General features: G+C 42.6%; 1 protein-coding gene and 1 long non-coding RNA gene across 2 annotated transcripts in view; both read left to right on the top strand.

The window, feature by feature from the left end:
* KCND3 (potassium voltage-gated channel subfamily D member 3) overlaps positions 1–18282 on the top strand; it is a 256763-nt gene that overhangs the window by 63744 nt on the left and 174737 nt on the right. The gene's annotated exons all lie outside the window — the stretch shown is intronic.
* On the top strand, positions 15556–17417 carry LOC120403829. Its single transcript, XR_005597755.1, has 2 exons — positions 15556–15669; positions 16220–17417. It is a non-coding gene; the product is annotated as an uncharacterized LOC120403829 (long non-coding RNA).

Here is an 18282-nt window from a genome sequence, read left to right as displayed (position 1 = left end):
AGATGGGGTGGGGGGAGCAGAGACGTGCTACCTCTTACATGGACATGTCAGATAGCTGCAGCTTTAGCTGTTTCTGAAGTAAAACCAGAGTGAAAAGGGTGGAGTTTGGATATATTCCAGCAAAGCTCCACTTCATGGCTGAAACACCTGCTGATTTTATTTAGCTTTCTTGATCTAAATAGAAGAATTTGTCTGTTAGTAGTTCAGGCACCTTGGGGCTAATGCAGAGAGTCTTGGAGAGAATAATGGTGAGAAGGACATGAAAGGCAAGAATCTGGGATGTCCCCTGTGCAAGATCTGTTGTCATATTGTGATGCATGATTCCCCTTGCTCCTTCACCCTCCCTTTGGCATCTCAGTTTGGGGGGAAATTGTGAAAGAAATGGGCAAAAACTGTGGTGGTTTGGGCTTTAATTTCCCACATCAAAAATGAGGGTTGGTTTGAAGCCAGATCTCACATCGTCCCAACAAAAGGTTTTAATCCTGGGAAGTAGCAACTCCAGAAAAGATTTGGGGGTCATGGGGGTTAATCAGCTGCACATGAGCTCCTAGTGTGATGCTGTGGCCAAAAGGACTAATGCAATCCATGGGTGCATAGCTCTCCTAGAGATTCCTCTGCTTAGAGAGGTTATTTGGCATGGTGCAGCTGGTGCAGGAAAACTGTCCAGTTCTGGGGTCCACAGTTTAAAGAAGGATGTTGTAAATGAGAGTTCAGAGAGGATCCACGAGAATGACTAGAATAGGAAGGATTCAATTTTTAATCAGTAGATGTCTATTTCACTGCACACAAACTGACAAAGGAATGTTTGATCATTATTGATGACAAATTTATAGATAGGAAGAGTATGAAAAATGCCACTTGAACTGATTAGCTTGATTTAAAGATATTTACTTGGTACGTTTTGACATGTGGCATTAACAATTTATGTTTTAATGGTTACGGTTTTAACTTTTTAAAATCAACATCTACAGTCATTAAATAATTGTCTGACGCTGCCTGTTATCGGAATCCCACCCCCATAGTTTCCCACAACTCTGAAGACCTGAATTGATAACGATTGGTGGGGAGTGCTTAAAACCCATAATTTATCTATCTAAATAAAAAAATCCAAGTTCTGCCAAGCCTCCTTATAGGGAGACTCAAGGAGCTCAGGCTATTTAGTGAATAAACAGACGGTTAAGGGGCGACTGGATTATAGTATTTAAGTACTTGGGGAACAAATATTTGGTGATGGGCCCTTCAGCACAGCAGAGAAAAGTCTGGCACAATCCATCGGCTGGAAGTTGAAGCTAGACAAATTCAGACTAGGGACCAGATTTTAAGGTATTTAGCTGCTTATTGGGATTGTCAGAAGCATCTAAGGTGTCTAACACCAATTTGAGTGGGTATTTGGTAGTCACACAGGAGAGATGTAGCAGAGCCAGGAATAGAATCCTGGTGTGTCAACCTACAGGCTGGCACCCTAACCACTAGCCCACCCTTCCCCTCTAGGTACTGGTATTTTCTTATGACCTTTAGTATAATGCAACTGTGATCCAGAATGTGCCTCAGATGTACGTTTGATTCCTATAGGCTACAATGGGAGATGAGTGTCCACAGTCGAAGGCAGAATTTGGCCCTTACAAAGCTTTGCTCTTCAGTTATTTTGCAGGAAATATCAAATGCAATGAAACTGGTGAAGTTAATGCAGGAAAAGGGAAAACAAGCAGGCTCCTACCAGTTTGTAGGCATGTCTGGCAATTGCTTATAAAGCTCAGTTGTGATCTATTGGCATAAGGAAAGGTAGGTAGAAGACTGACCTTTAGGTAGTTTGTGATGTGCGCGTGATCAGGACATCTGCCCATTTAGTGTGCGAGTGTGAGGATGGAAAAAAAATCTGCATTCTGCTCTCATCATATTCCTGGAGCATGTGGATTCCTGGTGCCTCTGAGCCTGCAGAATGGCAGGAAATGAAGTCCAAAGATTAGGCTGATGAACAGATTACCTGCAGATGTCAATAAAAACTTGTATTTTTGCCTCTTAACAAGCACACCCTGTGGGAATGGATGGCTTAACTGACTATGCTATGCCTGTCAGCATAGTTGCTGAAATATTCTAGGAACTTCAGGGATATCGGCTTTATGCCCACTGTGAATAATGGGCTTTGTCAAAAAAGATCTATTTAAAACTAAGCACTGCTCATGGTTGTCTTTGAAACATACACAGAGTTACATTAGCAATTATAAGGCCAGTGCCTCTCTCCTGGCTGGTGGAATGGATCCTCACTGGCACCACATTTCCCCACAAGTATTGGCACAATCAAAACTGTTGGGTTCTGCTTCCACTTCACTGTGTGACCTTGTGCAAATCAGTTCATCTAGTTTATGTATCAATTTAAAATTTCCACCTTAACAGTATTTGTACAGAGGCTATTTTTGCAGCAGACTCATGGTGTGAATTCTTCCCCTGCCCTGCTACACATCTGTGCTATTCCCCATGCCAGTGCACACAGACCCACTGCTACATGTATACATTTATAGGATTGGCATCAAAGCATTGTACATACCACCATTAGGCCTTAGTGCACCTAGTTTACCCCAGTGCAGAGTGGGTGTAAAATGCTAACCTTTGATTTAAGGGTGTTGAACAGCCATTTTGGACTCACTTTGCACTATCTAAATGATGGCAAGGGATGCAGGGCAACAGTGTCCAGCTCATTGTGTCCTAGGAAATGTGCTTACAAGTCCTGAGCCACAACCCTGCAAGACCCATCCTGAGTTGGAGGCCTGGTCTACACTTAAATATACCCAGCTACATCACTCCAAGATGTGGAAAAATTTCACATCCTGAGCACCACCGTGAGGTCAGCTTAACTCCCAGCATAGATGCAGCTAGTTGGATGGAAGAGTTCTTCCATCCACTTCGTTCCCACCTCTGGCAGAGGGGGATTACCTACATCAGTGGAAAAACCCCTTCTGTCAACATAGGGAGACTCCATACTACAGCTCTGCTGCTCTCCCCTGACAGCGCTGCCAATGAGCTCCCTGGCAATGGTGTGAGCTAGATAAGTGCTTGGATGATGGAGTGGAGCCTTAAGGAGGTGCTTGCCCTCTGTGACCTGCACCTTGCTCTGAAGTGTACAGTTCTAGTCCAGATGTCAGAACTGATCATTCCCATAGTCCATCTGGCCAGTCTCAATGTTCCAACAGGTCTCCAAGGCATGCAGCAGAGTTAAGAGTCCATCTGCCAGAGGAGAACACTGTTGGTTTCCCCTCTTTCTAAACACACACGATACCGGCATCTTTCAAGGTGCTTTGGGACTTTACTAGGACTTATTGGGTGCCCCAGCATTTGGCCATAGCAGCAAGATTTTAATCTCAAATGCTCTTGGGGGTTAAATTAGTGAGTAGCTTCCTAAATTTTAAGCCTTGAGAAGCAATTTGATCATTCTTAATTTTCTTGGTAACCCCGCTACTCCCTTCCAAGCACAAAAGACAGGATCATGGCGCCCAGCCCATGGTTCAGCTGGATCTACAGCCACTTAACTGTAATATTCTCAAGCAAAGCATTGTCAGGGAACCAAGCATATATAACAGAAGCACATGCAAAGAGGGGTGGAAAGATCAGCCCCAAAACCTCCTCCCATGACTGCCGTTCTCCATCTCCTGAAGGAGCACAGTGAATTCTGGTTAGATAATTACATTTTGGATTACAGCAGTGCATTTTTGCAAATCTCATCTGGCCTAAATCCACCTTTTATTCTGTGTTTGCCTTTTAAAGGGTTTGTCTCCACTCGTGCCTCTGTACCCTCCTTCCTCCAAGATGCCTTCTATGTATGGAAGATTATCCCCAAGTCACTCCTGGTCCCTCATTCAAGACCCTCTAGAGACTCACTCCTGCTTGGTCACCTACAAGTAGTGGGTTTTAAACAAATAATGGGAGAATCATCCAGCTGTGTGTAACGCTCTTCCTGCAGTGCGCACAGGTCTAAGACAAGTCACACTGTGTTCTTTTTTCACTCTCATCCTCCTTTACACCTTCCCGCTTTCATTTGTTTGCCATCCCCACATGTCTAAATTCCAGACTGAAAACTCTTCAGGGCAAGGGCTTGCTTCATAATGCTCCCAGCACATTTTGGAGTGTAGTGCTAAAAAAAATCTCCCTGTCTTTTATCTAACTGGTAGAAATTGGACTTAGATGTGGTTGGAGAACAGCCATAAAAACAGCCTGAGTAACGTGTACCCTGCTATCACTTGGAAATTTCCAGCAGCAGGAGGCCTAAGATGATGTGACTAGCTCTGTTCTCAAGCCATATGTCCCTGAGTCCGCATTTTCTGCTGGCTGTCTAGTGTCCTTTCCACTTGGTGCCAGCCTCCCAAAGGTCAGCCTTTGCTTCCATTCAGGGCATGTGCTGCTGTCTTTTCCCCACCACAACTGGCATTGTGTGTCTCTGATTGGTCAATTTTTTTTTTTTAAAGGGAGAGTGATTTCTGTGCTGCAGCTAGAGCTAGGCTAGGGGAACCGAGTGCAGAGAGGTCTTACAACTAAAGCATTAAAGCAGTTTTAGCACCAGAGTCAATAATTCTGTGAAGGCTCCACAGAGTGAACAGCTGGCATCTGAGACCAATGATGTGAGATGATTTCAGAGACTAATGTTGTCCCAACTCACTATTGACACATGGGGTGGGTAAATGAGATTTACTTTGGCATTTTAGTCACTTCTCAATCTGTCTTTTCCCTGCTCCTGCTCCCCACCCCACCAGCCATGCACTGAAAGGTCAATCAGTTTAATTACAGATGTTAGACATGTGCCATTTGTGTAGATCTGCACAGCATGTTCTAGCACTTGGAACTTTGCTTCACATGGTTCTTTCCCATGTTGACCTTGTCTCTGTGGGTTACTTACTGCAAAGGAGAAAATTTCCTTGTGATCACTGGATTAAAAAAACCAAAAAAAAACCCCAAAACAGTATTTAATTTTTTTTGCAGCCTCACTGAGGCTGTCAAAACATTTTACAAACATTAAAAACTCATTGCTTCCCCAGCTAAGCATTATTATCCTTGTTTTACAGATCGGAAATTGAGTGTAACAGGGAGGATGAGGGACTCTTCCTCCCCCCACCCCCAAAAAAAACCCCAAAAAACAATCACATCGGCTGTGAAACAGCCCCAAATCTCTAGCTCCTCTCTGTTTCAGGAACTAGCCTACCCTTCTTCTAATAACCCAGATTCACTCTCCCTATCAGTTTGATTCAACAGGATGTTCCAAATGATTATAGAGTATTTGAAGGCCACTTTGATGTGTTCATGCAATGAACTGTTTCTTTAAAAATCATGACCTCTGTAGAAAGTGAGCAGTCTGATAGAGAACAGGTAGGATTAAACTTTTCGGCCTTTTGTTTAGTGGCAATCAGTCCCATGCTATTTCCTTCCATAGATTTCTCACTAATCATTGTAACATGCCAGATGGAAATGCAGCTAATCTTGATACTATCTTTGTTCTTCACATCAGTTGGGTTTTGTATTCCTCACATGCAGACCCAAAGCCCTCAGCAGAGCAAACTCACACACCCAAAAGGCATGTATAAATGGACTATTGAGACTGGAACATGGCTTTTGCCTTTTCGGAGAGCCCCAAAATTCTACATGGAGCAGGGAAACAATAGATGCCTAAGCCTCTGAAAACAACTTTATAAAGCATGTTCAGGGACTTTGTTGCAGTATAACCCTCTCTCAGAAATTAAGGGCACTAAGATTTTTAATTGCATCCTAACCTTTCATTAATTGGTTTCTACGTAGCGAGTGATAATAGGTCTACAGCCTGTGCATCGACTGCAAATAGGTAGCAATCAGGGAGAGCACCTGAGAGTTCCCGGCTGCCGTTCTCAGTGGGAACAAAGGGAATAAACCACAAATAGATGGTTTCTAATTATCCAGTGGTCCGTTTCTCACTGGAATTACTTCCAAAACAAAACATCTGAAAAGCACTCCCGCCACACTCCACAAGTTGTGGTATTTGCATGAGAGACAGGCCCTCAACAGACCAATGATGTGAGATTATTTCAGAGACTAATGTTGTCCCAACTCACTATTGACACATGGGGTGGGTAAATGAGATTTACTTTGGCATCTTAGTCACTTCTCAATCTGTCTTTTCCCTGCTCTTGCTGGGGAAGCCGCTTTCTCAGCCATGGTTTTTCAACAGCCCTGAAAAGTAAGATTTAAATTTTATTTCCATAATAATGCAAAATAAATGGTTTTGTCTGAAAGATTTATTTCTACACCTCACTTGCGTTTAAGACAGATTTAGTCATTTATGACATTCCCATAAGGTACCAGCGGCGGCTCCAAGCAACAGCTCTCCAAGCGCGTGCCTGGGGTGGCAAGCTGCGAGGGGTGCCCTGCTGGTCCCTGCGAGGGCAGCACTCAGGCAGCCTTCGGCAGCTTGCCTGCAGGAGTATCGCAGGTCCCGCGGCTTCTGCATACCCACCGCTGAATCCGTGGGACTGGCGGACCTCCAGCAGACAAGCCACCGAATCTGCGGGACCAGGGACCTCCCGCAGGTGCGCCGCCTGACTGCCGTGCTTGGAGCGACAAAAAGGCTAGAGCCGCCCCTGTAAGGTACTGCTTTTTGTGTTCATAAAAATAACCCCAAAGGCAGTAACTTTGTTTATGCCTTCAGTTGAGTGTAGGTTTATCTACATCTAAGCACTGGGTTTAAGGGTTTGATCCTGCAAGGTGCTTAGCTTAGCACTCCTGTGAGATGCAGAGTGAAGTCAGTGGCAGGCAAAGAGAGTGCCTTGCAGCATTGCTTATCGCTTAAGTTCACAATTTATGCCCCAGTCCTGTTAAGGTACTTGTTTCTCATCTTTGCTGGGGAGAGCAGTGAGACTGTAATCGAGCTAAGGAAGAAACTCCACACAACACACAGGGCTAGCCAGTCACATCTGTCTCAGAGAGGACTTCCTATTTAAGTCACAGAAAACAGCTAACCTCACAACATTCTCCTCCCCATATCCCAGGTTTTTACCCAGACCCACAGCCTGAGTGGCAAAATCTACCCAGGGAATCGGTCTTCTTGTTCCCATCAGCCTTTATAACCCCCTCCCTAGAGCAGTGTGTTGTGATTAAGTTCTCTCCATCTCTCACACATGCTGGAAAAGGCAGCACCCTAACAGTACTACAGTTGCATAGGTCTGAGCCAGCTGGCAGAGCACATGGAGAGATGGGAAGGCAAAGGAAGTCACATTACACTATGGCACAGGCCTGAAATAGGGAGTAGCTGGTATAGCACCAGTGAACTTCACAAAACAGCTCAGACCCTAAGGTCACCACTCATTCTTCTATTGCCTGGACAGTTACAATGGTGGTAGTAGTAGTGCTTGATATTTTCTTCCAGGCACAGAGTTTATTCACTATAAAATGAAGTTGATTGACTTGAAACACACTGAATAGTCTGGGCCAAAAATTTTTTTCCTGGGACTTAGACCATTCTCTAAACATCGAGCAGAAGGCAGCAGTTCCCTTGTAATCTTAACCCAGTAGCTAGTGCAGTCATCTGGAAGACCTGACTTCAATTCCCTGCTCTTCCCAATGTGCAGCAGGGATGGGAATTTGGGGATCCCCCATTGCAGTAGGATGCCCCACCCACTCAGCTATAGGGTAGCCTGAGGCAGGGTGGTCTCAATCTCTCCCGTTGAAGCTGTTTAGTGGTATATAACTAGTCATTGAAGCTGGGGACTGCCCTAGCCACCTGGCTATCCAGCAAGTCTCACTCTTACCCACTAACTATTCAGAAGTTGTGGTGCTCTTTACTTGCACAGGAATAGTGCCAAGCCTTATTTCAAATTTCCTGTCCCACTGACCTTAGGAAACAGTTCATAGATACATGGTCTCATCTGGCCATAAGATCTATTATGATCTAGTGTGACTTCTACATAAGACAGACTAGAGAATTTCACCACAGAATCAGAACTGGAAGGGACGTCTAGCGGTCATCTAGTCCATTCCCCTGTACTCATGGGAGGACTAAGTATTATCTCCTAGACCATCCCCGACAGGTGTTTGTCCAACCTGCTCTTAAAAATCTTCAGTGATAGTGATTCCACAAGCTCCCTAGGCAATTTATTCTAGTGCTTAACCACCCTGACAGTTAGGAAGTTTTTCCTGCTGTCCAACCTAAACCTCCCTTGCTGCAATTTAAGCCCATTGCTTCTTGTCCTATCCTTGTCCTAAGAACAATTTTCCTTCCTCCTCCTTGTAGCAACCTTGTACATACTTGAAAAGTAATGTCCCCTCTCAGTCTTCTCTTTTCCAGACTAAACCCCCATTTTTTCCAATCTTCCCTCATAGGTCATGTTTTCTAGACCTTTAATCATTTTTGTTGCTCCTCTGGACTTTCTCCAATTTGTCCACATCCTTCCTGAAATGTGGCACCTGGAACTGGACACAATACTCCAAGTAACTCCTGCTCCAAGGCCATAGCATCTGCCTGAGCTAGAGAGCATCTTTTACAGACAATCAGTCTTGATTTAAAGACTTCAAGTGACAGTGAATCCACGACTTCCCTAGGTTAGCTGCTCCAATGCTTAATGGCCATCATTGTTTAAAAAGCTGCACCTTATTTCTAGTTTGATTTTGTCCCACTTCAGTTTCCAGCCACTGGATCCAGTTCTGCCTTTGATTAAAGCTTTTTGCTATCAGACATCTTCCCCCATGTCAGGAGTCACCATGTTGGAATCTGCTCCCTACTCCCTGGTCACCCTGAATACTGGGACAGGAGAAACTCCTGTGAGTCCCTGCTTCTCTATGTACTGAAGAGTGCAGAGATGCCCTGCACACCATATTTTGATATCGTAAGATGGACATAAATGTTACATAGCTTTTGTATACACCTCATGAACTATGCTGAAATTTCATCCTTACATTTTAAGGCTGAGATTAAGAAAACCCTCCCTGGGCATTTGAATCTCTTTGGGGGTTTTGAAAATCTCAGCCTACAATACATTCATAAAATGGTACTATACTACTAAAAGCAGGGACTGCAGTAGATACAATCTGACCCTGCCTCTGCAGAGACGTCTAAGGAACGGACAGTTCCTGATGCCACATTCTTCATCTCTCATCCAGCAGGTTTGCTAGGAAAGTTTCCCAGCAGAAGCTAGTTGTCTGTTGGGGATTGCAAGGCCATTTGTTCTAATTCTTGTTGGCATTTCATTTCACAGGTTATTAAATGAGCCTCTTCGGAAAGATGAAATAGAAAATTTGCTTTAGAGGGGAAAAATAATGTGCATGCTTTGGTGTAAAACAAGCTCTTGATTTATGCTTTTGATAATAGTTAACATACACAGAGCTAAGCATCCAGTCAGCCCTAGAGAGCATGGCTGTATTTTATGTAACATTGCACTTGATGACTGAGAGCAGCCACTAATACAATACAATACTTACAGTTGCTTCTCTTATTGGCATTGTGTATGTTTCTTAACTGTGGTATCTTCAGCCCAAACATACTGATCTTTTCCCTTTACTTTTGTAAATGGAGTTGAAATGTTCATTCTATAAACATCCAATTTTGTATCCACTGTAATTTAGTATTGGATAATGGAAGAACAGGTGCAAGGGAACTAAAAAAAGCGTAATTTTTTGAGTTTAGCAATGACATTATACAGGTCACTTCTCTACTGAGCTTATAAAATAAGCAGATATCTGGACACATTTTATTTCTTATATTGAGCAGTATGAAATGACCTTAGGAAATAGAACAACTTGCTAAGGGTAAGTGTGAAATCACCTTCACTGATTAAATGCAGCGCAGAACTAAATACCCATCTACCAAGAACAGCTTGAGAATGAAATCTGTCCTGCCAAGAAGTAGGAGGGGATGGTCTTCATGAGGTGTCTTGGCTGATTCTGTGATCCGGCCAGGCAATTATGTGCTATTGCCATTGACTCAGAATACTGAGATTGATGTTACATCGTTTAAAAAAAAAAAGGACTTACAACCAGATCTGAGCTAACATGATGGTAAAAATGCCATTTATCCAAACAGCTTCTACTATTGCTACCACAGGTGGAGCTGCACAAGAACAATTTTAGAGTTTTGGAGTTTTAGAGTCCCAATTTTTGCAGTGTAGATATTACATATATTTTAATTTCAACTAGTACCAAGAGAACATCAAAAGCTTGGGAGTTTGTTTAGATAAGCTTCATGTATGAAGCTGATGTTTATCTGGAGCAGAGATCAAGGTGGAAATTGCACAAGGAGTGGTCTTCTGGAGAGAGACCTGGTAATCCGCAGTCTAAGCTATAAAGAAGTTTTTTTTTTTGTATTTTAGAATTTCCATGGCTTGGCTAAAATGGGAAGCCCAGAACCTTCAGTCATATTTTGTTGATTTGTTTGTGCATCAACAATAGATTAAAAAAAATCTTAAACAAACCAATTAATCCCAGGAATTGAAACAAACTTCTTCCAAGTTCTGAGTGTTTGAGACAGGAATTTATCCCAACTAAAAATCTGTTAATGTGTTAAACTGGTTTGTCCCATCAATATCTTGTAATAGCCAGATATTAAGTGCTGGGCATTTGGCTCCAAAACCCATTGGGGTCAGTGGTAAGATTCTCTTTCAAGGGACCTCGATCCCCAATGTAATGTGTTGAAAATGTTATCCCCAAGTTACTCTACCATGATTTAAAGCTGAGAAAGGTCGTTAATATTTAGATCTATTATTCTCTGAATCATGTTGAGAGAAGGGTTTTTTCTTTAAGGATAATTGTCCCACCCTTCTAACTCTGCCTCCTTGTTGGATACATAAGGGTGATGAGTAATAAGGGGACCCATTGGTATATGGTAAATTGACAGTTTTACAAATACCATAAACATGAAATTTATGAAGGTAAGAGGAGTTTGAGTTTTCTGCACAAGTTATGCAAGACCAGAGTGGTAAATGTCAAATCCCAATTTAACGATTTGAGTTCTGAGTGTTTATTTTCCTCTCGCATGTTTATTGGGATTATGAAATGGGACCTGTGGATAACTGAAAGTCACCCAGAAAGCCAAGTGATTGTATTTTGTTTGGGTAGATGGATGGGCATAAATGAGTTGGTGCAATTTTATAATTGATAGATGAGGGTTATAAAAATTAAAAGGTTTCCAATAACCTTTTTTGCTGTCTCTTTAATGAGAGATTGTGTACACACAGCTTTTACCTATTCCTTTATATTTCAGTAGCACATACTGAAATCAGGGTCCCATTGTGTTAAGTGCTGCACAAACACGTAGTAAGACACAGTCTGACTTGAATTGCTGACAATCTACATCCTTCAAAAGGTAGAAGGGGATAATGGGGGCACAGAAAAATGTCAAGCTCAAGTGTAGCAAATTATTCACTGAACCCTCCCACCCCATGTCAGTGATATTGTTGGCAAGCAGTAATGATTTTTCTTGGCCCTTTACATTCTAAAAACCCTTTGCAATCAGTCTTTTAGCTTTGCCAGAGCATTTTCAATCTCTGGAGTTTGAGGCTCCTCTCAGGATCTTCTTTTCAATTAATGTGTTTAAAATAAACATTGTTCCGTGAAATAAGCGTCCATGTTGAGCTTCCATCAACTGGCAGTGGACAGTCCGTTACTTTCATGAGGTCATGCATTAAGCATCTCTCAGCGTGCAAGCTGGATTCCATTAGGCACTGTTTATAAGGCTCCACACATGCACCTGAAAGAGGTGGGTGTGGGGAACAAAACACAAAGAACCGGGTTACACAGCAGAAACGACTGTGGCGATCTCCATAACGGAGCGGCACCTGAGGCCCTTGCTGCAGGTGTGACGTGAGAGCCAACCCTCAGATGGCACTAGGCAAGTGTCCCCATTACAGACAATGAATGGGTTATACATCTCAGAGGAACATTGTTATGCAAAAATAACTGAGTTAGGAATATAAAGTCCACAGGGAGACTCGTGGAAGGCTGAATCTCTGCTGTAGGTCCCCAGGCACTTACTTTATGCACTTAGTCACCACTTGTCTGTTTTTTCCCTGCTATAGGGGGTTCTGGTAGCGTTTGGTAAGACTGCACTGATGGGACATCTCCCTGATTCATGACATATAGACGTGTCAAGCTCTATACGAGAGAGAGAATGTCTTAAGCCTTCAGTATAGGCCATACAGGGATCTCACATGTGGTGCCAACAGATGGAACCCCATTATGCATTCCTGGGGAATGCAAGGGTGCTTCTTTGCCCAAACCTTCCTGAATCCTTTGCAGAATTTTCAATATGTCTATTGATTTATAACTGGCGGCATTTGTATAGCTGATGCCACAGAATGTGCAAACCATGCTTGAGCGTCACTATGCCCAGCTGATGTAGGTAGCATTCTCTGTTTTACAGATGGATAAAATGGAGGCACAGAGATTGAGATGACCTGGCTGATAAGAGTTGCTGAGAATGCTAAATTACATTTCCAGACCGATTTCAGACCAAAACAATGCAGTTAAGCTTCAGCTAAAGCTTCCAAACTTTCAGATACTTATTCAGCCTGATTGATCCTTTGGAGGTTTGCCTGTCACAAGTTTACAACAGACTTTGAGCACACACAGTGGAACAGAGGGGAAAGAAGGCTAGGAAATATATTTCAGACTTCAACTTCCATGGGAACATTATAAACCAAAGTGGAAAAAAAATAGGTTAAAAGCAATAAATTTTTTGCATGCTGTGAATTCCTTCTGCTCTGAATGTTTAAATCAGGATATCATGCAACCTATTGTCAGCTAAACCACAAGGCTAGTCACTTTTGCAGTGAACATCTAATCACTCACTTTTCTTATAATAGGATATCTGCCTTCTAAATTTGTCAGTCTAATTAGCTCTTTTCCCCAACACACAATATGATTAAATCTGTATTAAAAATTTTGTGCAGAGCAAAAGCAGACACCTGAGCATTTACTAAATTTAGCAGAGGACAATATTTAACAGGTTATTCTAAATGGATGCTGGAATTGTCGCATAAATGAATTCTGATTTGAATTCCACCCCCCCAGCTCCCTTAAATTGTATATCAACCAGATTAGAAAGAATAATGGGAAAACCTACCTTCTACCATCCATCAAGTGTCTTCTAGTACTAAATTAGCAGTGAGCACTTTATGCAAAGTGAGGTGGGGGGGAAGTGGGATTCTTTATACTTCGACTCCATCACTTTAGGATGCGTCTTACCAGAATCTGACATAATACAGCCTCATTGCACAATTTTAGACAGGGCAAATATAGGAGTTGGATAATACCTACTGTAATTTCCATAGTAAGCATTTGTTCTACAGTTTGGAAAGATGTTTCTTTTATGGATTGGTATTACTAAAATGCCTACATCTTAGAGGTTATGAAGCAAAGGCCTGATCTTGCTTTAACTTGAGGTCCAGGGCTCAGTTCCTATTGGCTTTGGTAGGAATCAAGGGCAGGAGGCAAATTGCTACAATTTATTGTTTATCACGCACCACAGTTGTGTACATTACTTTATGCACATCAGAAATCCTGGCCCTTGCCCTGTGCCCCTGGCAATTTTAGGACCTTAAGCATCACTATGCATCAGTGTGTGGAGAAAATACCTGCATAAGTGGAAGGTACGATCTCTGCTCACCCCACCCCCCACTCATGTCTGTGGAGTCTCCTCAACATTCCTGCTCTGCAAAGTTGGAGGAGGTAGGAGTGGTGGGAGGTGGCGATGGAACTGGCCTGCTGTGTATTCTCCCCAGCAAGCCAGTAGAAGCCTGATACACTCCCATTGCAATTGCAGACAGCCACTTCTACATACTTTGAGAGAGAGTGAAGCATGATCTTCCTTTACATTGAATCAACTCCTCTAGCTGGCGTGGATGGGAGAGGGATGATGGCTCTACCTTCTTCCCCAATGCTTTGAGGTTTTAGCATTGCCAGTGGCACTAGAGATACAGGGTGCTTATGCTCACAAAGTGCAAGTATTGGGAGTTGCAAGATTCCTGTGGAGGAGCACAACAAAGTGGGAAGACTCCTTATAGCTGCTCTACACACATGGTCACTCTTACAGGTCAAGGGTACAATAGAGCCCCAATACATACAGAACATATGTACACTGAGTAATCTGTGTCCATGAACAAAATGCAACCACCTCTGGCATGCAAAGTAGCAATTATGTAACTATACCCAAGAGTTTAGAACAGGAAGAATAAAATATGGTACCTAATTGAAACTGCAAATCAATGGAATGGAATTACTCAAATAGAAATTTGGCCACAGTTCTGGGACTAACTCCTACTGTTGCAAAAAAGTGCTAGAGATTTATTGGCCAAAAATAGCCATTAGAGAGGCAGCCTGGTCAGCAGGTTTGGTGCTGTACTGAGTTCTAATGCCTGCTCTGCAACTGACCTGCTGCATGACCTTTGGCAAGTCACTTCCCCTCTGCTTCCACTCCCACCTGTTGCCTCTTGTCTATTTAGACTGCCTTACTTTTTTTTTTTTTAAGAAAAAGTGTCTGATTGTGGCCTCAAATGGGGGCCTGTAGGTGCTACTACAATACAGCGAGTAACAACAGGTGTTAGCCTTTTGTTGTAGATCTCTGAAAAAGGGTACTCGAGCAACATAGCACTCACTAAAGTCACATGGGAGTCAGCACTGAACCAGTGGCCCAAAGGATCAGCACTACGTACTGAATCACTTCCTCCTTAATGCTCCTTGGAAGGCTACATGCTGAACCTTTGCTTATGCAAAGGTCAAACAAACCATGCCAGCAGCCATCCATTCCATGCTAATATGGCCCATATTTGTCATAGTGTATTGCATTTTCCTCAGCTAGCCTATTCCTGTCTGGGAGTGGAGTCCTCTATCATAGGAAAACTCTGGGTTGGGATCGCCTACGTTGTGTATGCTGCAGCATCTTGAGCCGATACTCCCAGACTTTGGTGGCAAGAGGCATTGCAGGGTTATGGCCCTTTGTGGCCTCTTGTGGAATAGTATTCATGCCAAGGAGCAAATAGCATTGTTCTCCAAACTTAACAGTGAATGCAACATTCCTAAGGGGTAAGTGAACAAGGAGACAGCAGGAGGGACTAAAGAAGAAGTCAACTCAGTAGACAGAGGGGGAAAGCCCATGAATCTTATTCAGAGCTTTTCTAAACCCATGAGTTACTACCAGTAATTAGTTCAATAATTGTGGTTAGAAAGGCAGAATGGAACACTTGTTTGGATTCCTGGGGAAATCCTCCACTGCCAACAGAGAGCCATAAAGCCTTAGTATCCCCCTGATTGGAATAATTTCCATTGCCTGTTCAGGAGCTGATCCAAATCATGTTGCAGAGGTGAAAAGGCAGTGCCTGACTCACTTAGCTACACAGCCACCCCTTTCATTATAGTCCATTTGCAGAAAGATAACCAATTCCATCTTCATAATTACAAGACATACACTGCAGGAGACATTAAGGTTGTTTCTTACTGAGGACTTGAATTATTTCAATTATTGTGTCTGAAGTCTTCCATTCAGAAAAGCAGGAGGGTTGGGAATACTTTAAAGCAATCAATTTTGCTTGATTGGTTACATTCAATAAAATTAGATGGGAGATTTTTTGCCCCTGTTAGAGAACAAACTCAGGCTTGTAGGATTCCTATGCCCTCCTCAGGGCAGCTGTTTGAACACAGCAAAGGTACAGAACAGAGAAAAGGCTGAGTATGGTAAGTCCCTTCTCTGTTTCTGTCTTTCTAAAAGGACAGTTAGCCTGAAAGATACTTTGCTCTTGTATATTTTTTTTAAAGAAATATATGGACAAGTTGAAGAGTGTTCAGAGGAGAGCAACAAAGACAATAAAAGGTTTAGAAAATGAGCTAAGGAAAAGCTAACAAATTGGGTATGTTTAATTCTGAGAAAAAACAACTAAGAGTGGGACCTGATATCCCTTAATGTATTTGAAGGCTATTATAAAGAGGACCATGATCAATTCTTCATGTCCACTGAAGGTAATGGGCTTAATCTGCAGCAAGGAAGATTTAGGTCAGGTATTAGAACAACTATAAGGATAATTAACTCTGTATTAGGCTCCCAAAGGAGGTTGTGAAATCCCCCCCCCATTTGGAATTGTAAAGAACAGGTTAGACACACACCTGTTGGAGTGATCTAGGTATACTCCATCCTGCCTCTTTTGGCCTGTTCTAACCCTGTACTTCTATGATTTGAAGGAATTCAGAGCACTTTGCTAAGGAGGCAAGTGTTATATTTAACTTACAGATGGAAAAACTGAGGCACACAGAGGTGAACCAACTTGCCCAAGGTCACACAACAAATCAGCAGAAGAGCCAGAGGAAGCTCATATCCTGATGCCCAAACCAATGACCTCCTGACTGAAGCAGGCTGCCTCAGATGTTCTTTGACATGAGAAAGTTATCACTACACCCAGTTGAGATCCCCAGCACTAAAGACAAGAGAAATGATTGTCCTAAGACTACATTGCAACTTGGCAGCAGAGCTGGGACTAGAATCTGCAGTATCTTGAGTGCCAGCACCATGCCCTGTCTACTAAATCACATTGTCTTCCAGGCAGTTTTGGGGCAGGGAGCTGTATTTATCGAGGGTTGTTTCTCTCAGCATCTTCCTTTATGGGGACTGAAGGTCAGATTCTTGCAACTGATCTTATTTTTCCTGAATGTCAAAGCAATACAAATCCTCAGGAAAGGTTACTCAGCTGCCTAGAAAGTTATTTTAATTTGTATTCCTTTAGACATTTTATTAACTCTGTGCTGAATTGAACCATCCATTCTTAATGAGGACTCCCCATTTTAGTTAATGTGTATGAAGTGGCTTGATTTCAGTGGGGGAGTTTGGAAAAAAAATTGATGGGATAAGAACTCTGCACCCCCTCCAAACACCCCTGTCCTCTCAAAAAAATTATTTTCCAGATGAGGAGATTTAGGCAGTTCACGGGCCAGAATCAAAGGCATTCAAGGGTAATATAAAATTCTCCCTCTGCCCAGGGCTTTTCCAACCCTCCGGCTTACTCTGTGTCTAAACTCAATTCCTCTGCATCGCACACCATAGACCTAGGCCTCAATTAAATTCTTCACTTTCCTCCAAAATACAAATATAACCACCCTGAAATGGGCTAGGAACCCATGTGACAGGCTGAGTGTTATTCTGTGTTGCCCTCGTGAATTCAGTACTGCTATTCCACAGAGTCTAAGAAACTTGTTTTTATTTCAAGGAAAGCTGAGATTCCTATGAACTTATAGGATTCCAGCAGCTGGAGCTTTAAGAAACAAATATCACAAAGCTTGGGATAAAATAGAGAGTCAGCAACACAGGAAAAGCATAAATCTGTACTGATGGAGCACTGAACCTTGCCTTCTGTGCAGACCTATAACTGCCATTGGGGTGCACAGCGAATGCAGAATTGTGCTCTGGGTGTCACATGATCAGCCCCCCTCTTATGTATGTGGTTAAAAGGGCTGGGTCCTTATGCTTGTGGACATGAAAGCCCCTTTCCAGCACTCAGGAACTGTAATTTACAACCAATTTCAGTCCCCTTTGCCCTACCAAAAGGATGAAAAGGGACCTTTGTGCAGACAACACTGAGGTCTCTGGTGTCTATTTCTATTTCTAGTTGGCTGTGTGACCTTGGGAAAGTCAGTTTCCCTAGACTGACCTCCCAGGTAGGGAGCTATCATGAGGCTAAAACCCATTAGTCTTTGCAATGTGCACCAAGGGCCTCAGATGGAAGGTGCTATAGAAATACATAGCAGTTATTCATAATACAGGGGCAACAGGTGGGGAGATAAAGATCACGCATGCTACAGTGGAATATGGAATCTCTGCAGGAAAATGCCCTGTGCTCTGTTAGTGATCCATTCTCAGAGTGGATTTACTTTGAGAGCAAACTCCAAGCAGAAATTTGTCCTCCAGTAATAAATGAAGTTCTCATGGCTCTAATTAAGTTTTTCTCCTTCTCTGCTTGTCAACCATAGGAATACAAAGGACTTGCTTTTTGCATTGTGGGTTCTGTATGCTGCTTTACAGCATTAATGTGTTTATTGCTTTATAAACAAGCTTTCCTCCCATGTCAGCTTTGGCATGAAGGGAAAAAACAAATGTCCTCTGATTTTGGGACTTTAGGAGGATTTGAAATTGGTTCTCATCATAATATTTTAAAATCTAGAGTGGTTAAAAAGAAATCTGACAGGGCCCAATTCAGCAAAGCATTTAAACACATGAAAGAAAGTGCTTTGCTGTACAGGAGTGGACTTATGCACATGCTTCAAATTAAGCACACATATAAGTTAAGTCCATGCTAAAATGCT

Source organism: Mauremys reevesii, linkage group 4 (genome assembly GCF_016161935.1).
Source record: "Mauremys reevesii isolate NIE-2019 linkage group 4, ASM1616193v1, whole genome shotgun sequence".
In the NCBI taxonomy this organism is placed as follows: Eukaryota; Metazoa; Chordata; order Testudines; family Geoemydidae; genus Mauremys; species Mauremys reevesii.
The sequence above is the reverse complement of the archived record's forward strand: the minus strand, read 5'-3'. Positions and strand labels throughout refer to the sequence as shown.